The following is a 7,219-nucleotide window of genomic DNA, read 5'->3' as shown; positions in this document are numbered from 1 at the left end:
TTTGTCATATATGTCTCTGACTCTTTTGAAACATATTCTGTTTATTCTGTGACAGAGTAACCAATTTTATATTTTTCCAAATGTTTATTGAGTTTTAAAACAAAAATTTTCTTAAAAGCACAGCATTTTTGTAAGTGCTCTGAGATGCCCCCTTTATGATAAAATAATTTTTCATATGTAGTTGGGTCAATTCAGGACTCTCTTTTCTGTTTCATTAGTCTGTTTATTTTCACACCAATACCAGATTATTGTGATAATCAAGGCTTTATATTATAATTTACTGTTTGGGACTCATCCCATTTGCTCTTCTTTTTCAGGATTTCCCTGGGTATCTATGTTTTTCGGTTGCTGTGTGTTTTTGTTTGTTTGTTTTTCTGTTTGTTTGTTTGTTTGTTTGTTTGTTTTTTTTTATGTGAACTCTAAAATTAAGTTGTTTAATTCCAGAAAAAATTATCAGTGTTTTTCTCTGGGTCGTTCTAAAATGATATATTAATCAAAAAAGACATTCTAATACAGGGATGAGGCATGAGGACTATTTTTACAAAAGAAGGAACTAGGAGGTTGGATTCCAAGCCTGCTACTTACATGCTACCAGACACAGAACTTGGGCAGACATTAATCAATCACAGAGAGAAGACCATCCGAAGGCTACTGAGCAAAGATTCCATTGTAGTGGCTGTTTCAATAATTAAATCTATTACAAATTAGCCACAGGCTGTGCTTTACAAAACTATGACCTGCCCCTGTTCTTCTTGTACGTTACTTCTTTCCTCCTTTTCCCCATACCAAGAAGTTTTCCACAGAAACAGGAACTACATATAAACCCTACCCTGGTGGGAGGAGGAGTTCTCTGTTCTCCTGGTGATTAGAGACGGCTACTCGGTCTGCGGGATGGCCTTTTCTTACTCTGCTAAATAAACTCATTTCCATTTTAAACTCTGTATCGATGCACGTTTGAATTCCTTCCTACCTGAAGCCAAGAACGTTTTTGGCCTTGGGCTTGAGTCCCCACTTCTGGGGATTTGCCCTACTGGCATCAATTCTATTAAAAACAAGATGTGTTTCCATATCTTCAATATGGAACTGTTTTGTGTTTTTCAATGGTGTTTTTAAGTTTTCCTAATACAGATTTTACATATTTTTTCTTATGTTTATTCCTAGAGTTTAATTTTTTTCTTTTATACATGGGATTTTTGTTTTCATTATATCTTCTGATTAGATTTTATATATCAGAAGACTAGTGATTTGTGTACATTGACTTAAGATCCTGCTACCTTACTGAATTATTTCAATGTTCATAGCAATTTATCCTTAATGATTCTCTTGGGATTTCCACGTATACCATTATATTATCTGCATATAGAGATAGTTTTAATTCTTGATCCCTCTACTATGAATTAAATAGTGGGGTAGTGATACTAAAAATGTTTCTGGGTTTCCCCATTAAAGATGCTGGCTTCAGGTTGACATAGGTAGGTAGATAGATAGATCAAAAGATAGATGTATAGACAGATTTATTTATTCTGAGGTATTATCCATTTGTTGCTATTTTATTAACTTTTCTTTTTTCATAAAGAGCTGTTGCATTATGTTAAATCTACTTTTAGTATTAATGGAGGACATTAATTCATTTATTCTCCTTAGGTCCATTAATATAATGAATTCTATAATAGATTTCCTACATTTCAAACATCCTTAGATTTCTGGAATACATTCTACTTATTCATCTTATATTTTTGATGTGTTATTGAATTACATTTGCTAACAATCTATTTTGTATTTTTGCATCAATATTCACAAGTGAAATGTGTCTATGTTCCTTTTATGTGCCATCTATCAGCTTTAGTAGTGAGTTTTACATGATAGAAAGGGACTAATTCTCAGAGATGATTGTAAATGTTACAATGCATAAAGTTCTTTTTTTCCCTTTTTCCTTGACGATACGATATCCTCTCTGAGCTTAATAGGAAGGACACATGCACCCTTTCCCATAGTTACCAATAAGGCATTATACCAACAATAAAATTATCTACAGTTTTGCAAACCAGAACAACCCATTTTCTTAATTTCCCTCAGGTCCCAGATGAGCCATCCAGAGTTGTGCAAACAAGAGAGGTGTGTCTCTCACAAAAAGCATATGTAATAACATGACTTCAGAGGCTAGAATGAATTTATACACATTTCTATTCTAAGGTGAAAATATACCCAACATCTTGTGCTTAGTTTGCAGTATTAAGGGTCTGGTGTTACCCTTGATCTTCAGATATGCTATGATCATTGGATCATGTTCCATTCTTGGGACATGGAAATGGAAAAGAAATACTCCTAGGTGTTAACATGACAGAGAAAATCAAGATATTAGGGTTTGGGAAATTAGAGCCTTTTGCAAATACACCTAAAGTAGCTACTTTTTCTTAAATTATCATGTTCACTAAATTCCAACCGCCTTCTCATGGCCACTATTTCGCATCTATGGATTCCTTTAGGATAATCACTGACGAACTATATAGCATGTTAAAACCTCAGTATATGAGTTCTGACAATTACGTTTGCCAACTCATCCTAGAAAAAGTGCTACATACCTCATCGCTGAATATCACTATGGTCAGCTTCGAAGTACTCCCGTTAGGAAGCTATGCGCCAACACCAGTGTCTAGTCCACCCTTCAAAGCAATTTTAGAACTCTTTTTCTGGAATGGCCATCAGAGCTATCCTTCTATTACCCTTGATGTACTGAATGTCAGCAAAATGTTTTTCTTTCAATATTTCCTTTATCTTCAGGTAAAGAAAGAAGTAATTGGGGGCCAGATCAAATGAGTAGGGAAGGTGTTCCAATACAGTTATTTGTTTACTGGCTAAAAACTCCCTCACAGACAGTGTTGTGTGAGCTGTTTCATTGTCATGATGCAAGAGCCATGAATTATTGGGAAAAAGTTCAGGTCGTCTGACTTTTTCACGCAGCTTTTTCAGCATTTCCAAATAGTAAACTTGGTTAACTGTTTATCCAGTTGGTACAAATTCATAATGATAATCCTTCTGATATCAAAAAAGGTTAGCAACAACATTGCAACAAGTTTACAAACTTAATTGTCAGACCTTGTATTCTAATCACGCATATTTTCATCTTCTTTAAATAATTTAAAAATATAAGCCCCATATATTTTATAAATGGTGTTAATTTTCCCATGCTGAGCTGTTTTCATAAGAATTCCTAGTTTAAAATCTGGGTTTATGATAATTGACTCATTGTATTTTTGTGCTGGAGAAATAAAATGCAACTTTATAGTTTATACAGAGCTCTTAATCAGCCGTGTTTGCAGTTAATGTCATAATCACTATCTGTAGGACCATCTTATAATAATCAACAATATTCAGTAAGTGTTCAATTTCAAATTGTTTATGTGGTAATAAAGTCAATGAGGTGATTTGAAGAAGCTAAGAGTTGCTGCAACACTGTTTCCAAAGTTAGATGATATTATCCACAAATGGATACCTTTATTTCATCCTCTTAATCTTGGCATATGATCAGTGAAAACACAATGATTAAACAAATATGAGAGAATAGATAGATATGAATGAGGATAGATTTAGACAGATGCCTCCCGCCTTCCAGGATTGACTTGTGTTACTGGTCAAAATGTATGTAGCCAGGACATCCCAGGGCCATTTAGTGATCTTTAAATGACCTTTATCATAGGAGAAAAGAGCCAAGACAAAGTAATATATCAAAGGGTGCAAAACCTCTGGCTCCTCACAGAAGCTTAGCCCAGGGAAAAAAGAAGGAACCAGGGTATATGTTACTGATAAACACTATTGGTTAATGTTAATATTTGTATTACAAGACAGGGGGGTAAAAAAGGATCTGGTTAATGTCATTAAAAATAAAATCCAGTTATTTTTAAACACATTTTAGATAGGCTTTCTAGGGATTGCTTACTTCTAATATTAATATTTGTATAAAAGTATATATATATATATATATATATATATATATATATATATATATATATGGTAATATTGTATTAGTCTCTAATTAAGATACAGGATATTTTAAGGTAATGAAAATCATGTTCTATAGCTTAAGAGTTCCTTGCCTCCCTTAATTTACTTGACTTTACGCCAGAAACCCCAAATAACGGACACTTTCTAAGCCTTGTTTCACCCAGGAAGGTCTTGCAGAAGTGAATATCCCAGCCTCTGTCCTTCCAGCTCTGTCACGCCCTTACTCCTACTGCTGCTATTCTTCCACTTTAATTAGACTTTTAATTTCTTGACCCTTCCATTCTCATCCTATTGTTTCCCTTTTATCTTCACTCCCTACACCATTTGATACATCACCTGAACTACACCCTTCCCAACAGATATGATTTTCGTTGTTTTCTGCTCCTTTCCTAAAACCTGGCCCAGAAAAACACTCCAACAACAGATCAATCCAAACTAGCTGGTGTTCACTTCCACCTGGTCTCTGAGCACCGCTGGAAAATTGAACAATCATAAGAGTTGGTGCCATGGAATCCAACAACTCAAATTTTAATTAGGCTTTTCACTCAGCCTATCAATCCTATATTTCCCTACTCAACTCTCTCTCCAAAGTGGCAATTTCAAAACTTGTCTCCTCCTTTCGGACACTCTACTTTTCTAAACACCACCTATTTCATGCTACATAGTCTCACTTCATATCGCCTGCCGCTTATCATTAAATTACATCCACAGCAATCTTTTTCTCCTCTGGGGTCATAATGGAAGAAACAGTGTAATTCCTGCTCCTATTCTGGGCCTCATACTTTCCCTAACTCCTCAGAGAATTCATTCATCCAATTATGCTCCCTCTCATATTTTTTAAAGCTCTCCATTTTCTCTACCCCAAATATCCTCAGGCCTCTCTTGTCTTGAGCAGTACTTGTGCAACCTGAAGCACACCTCATATATGTCTCTAGTTCTTTCCCTTCCCTTTTCAGTAAAACAGTATCTTTCTCTACACTTCCTGGCTTCCCAGGTACTCCAGGTACTCAATATTTTGCATCCACCTTTCTAATGAAACTTCTTTTGACAAGGAAACTCTTGATTGCCTTGTTGCAAAATCTGCAAAATCTAATGGACAACTTCCTGTACTTTTCTTTTGATTTCTTTATACTAGTTCACATCATGGCTCAACTCCTTAAAATACTTTATTTATTTTGCTTCTATAAATCTATATTTTTCTTTTTATGCCCTGTGTCATTCTGCTTCAATCAGATTTGGTGGTGATTCTTCCTCTACATGTGCTAAAGTAAGAGTGTGTGTGTGTGTGTGTGTGTGTGTGTGTGTGTGTGTAGGTGTAGGTGTGTGTATTAGAGTCCTGCCTCCGCCCTCTAGGATTCTCTTTGTCATGCTAGCTGAGTGCTGCAGTCTGCTGCTGTGTATGTAGTTAATGCTGACATAATATTGACTTACCCATATCTGTATCTTCAACTCAAATATTTCTCCTGAATTCCAGATGAATATATCCAAATATTTACTGAATGTTTGCCATAACAGAGATAGCTCAGTTACCAAAATTGAAGTCATAATTTTTTATCCATCCCCCAAATTGCTGTTACTTTTGTGTCTTCCTTGTGTAGAAAGATGCCAGTATACACCCCAATTGTCCAAGCCAGAAACCCTGGAGTTACTTGATGTGTCCCTTCTCCTACCTTCTCCTATCATGTTCAATTTATCACCATAGACTGTTGATGTCTACTAGAAATTTCCTGGTTTTTGACCATTTTTCCTTATACCCACTGTCCCTCTTTGGTATAGACACTAATCTTTTTCCATCTGTAGTACAAGGACTTCTTAACTGGTCCCACTGCCACCTGTCATGCCTCCTTTAATCTTATTAAATTCTAAATTTTAAATGGGATCAGATTTAAAACTGTTTAGTGATTATCTGTTGCTATTGGGATAAAGTCCAAGTTTTTTTAGAATGTAAGGCATTCCCCAAACTACTTATAGTTACCAAATGTGCCATCTTTTGTTTTTTTTATTTCTTTTTCTGCCTTCAAGTCATTGACATGCCACCTCCTCTGCATGTCAGAAACTAAAACCAATTGACCTAATCATGTCCTTCATTTAGGATTTCATGCACATGCTGCCTCTTTTCGGCAGTCTTTTCTGATCTCCCTATGGCTGGGCTGGGAGTCCTTTCTATTGCATCATGTGCTACCACAGTATTTTTAAAAGAAGAACATTTCCTGTAATATACAATATGCAAGTGGTCCAAGTTTCCATATGCTAAAATATCCTTTCCAATTTTAGATTCCGTTCCCCAAGTTACTTTCAAGAATCTCCTTGGAAAGCTTACCTGTTTTGTAAGCAGTCCTGGTAATTGCTTGTCATATCTGCCAGAAGTCTGTCCTCCAAACCAAAGAAATTCATGCTTTTCTCGAAGCAGCTTCTTAAAGGCACTCTAAGTGGAGACAAAAGCCACTCAATTCCTTCAAAATAGAGTTAAGAATAACTTATGTTTAGTAAACTTTACTAAATAGTTGGGAATTAAAGACATGCCCTGTCAGAAAGTGACTTACGTTGTTTCTTGTTACCCCTGGGAATCACCGGCCCAGATCCAAACTCAGAGACCTTCTCTGGCATGCAGCTGCTTCTACAGGGAGGTGCCAGCTCATAGCCACCACTGCGGAGCTCTCTGACATTCCTACCTCAGAGTCCAGGCCTCATCTTCCCCACATGTCTCCAGAGAAAAGGACCTCCCTCCCTGTCCAAGGCAGGGTCAACTCATTTCCACCCCAACAGGATTACTTTTTCTTTTTTTTTCTTTTTTTCATGTATGCTAGAGTCTCCATGGTCCAGATAAGACAATCTGAGTGGTTAATGGTGCATTTCCAGGAGTGTATTTGGGTTAGTCAGTCAGAATTAATTTATTAATTACATATAGCATAGTATTACAACTTTTTTGTTAGCTTTCCATCTTCTCCATTTTCCTGAGAACATAACCTATTATCCTATGTACATTTTCAGTCCTTTTTTGGCTCAAACTATCTTCCTTTTTGGCACTCTTGATCATTCTTACTCTGTATTGCTTCCTCCTTTGAATTAGTAATACCACAATACCTTGCTTTTCTTCCTACATTTCTGCTCACTCCTTTACTACATCATTTTCAGGATTCTCTTCTGAAAGAGAAGAACTTTAAGTGTCACTGTCCCCAAGTGTCCCATTCTTGGCCCTCTTCTCATTCTATTCTCT

This window comes from Rhinolophus sinicus, linkage group LG04 (genome assembly GCF_036562045.2).
Source record: "Rhinolophus sinicus isolate RSC01 linkage group LG04, ASM3656204v1, whole genome shotgun sequence".
Lineage (NCBI taxonomy): Eukaryota > Metazoa > Chordata > Mammalia > Chiroptera > Rhinolophidae > Rhinolophus > Rhinolophus sinicus.
This window is presented reverse-complemented; position numbering follows the sequence as displayed.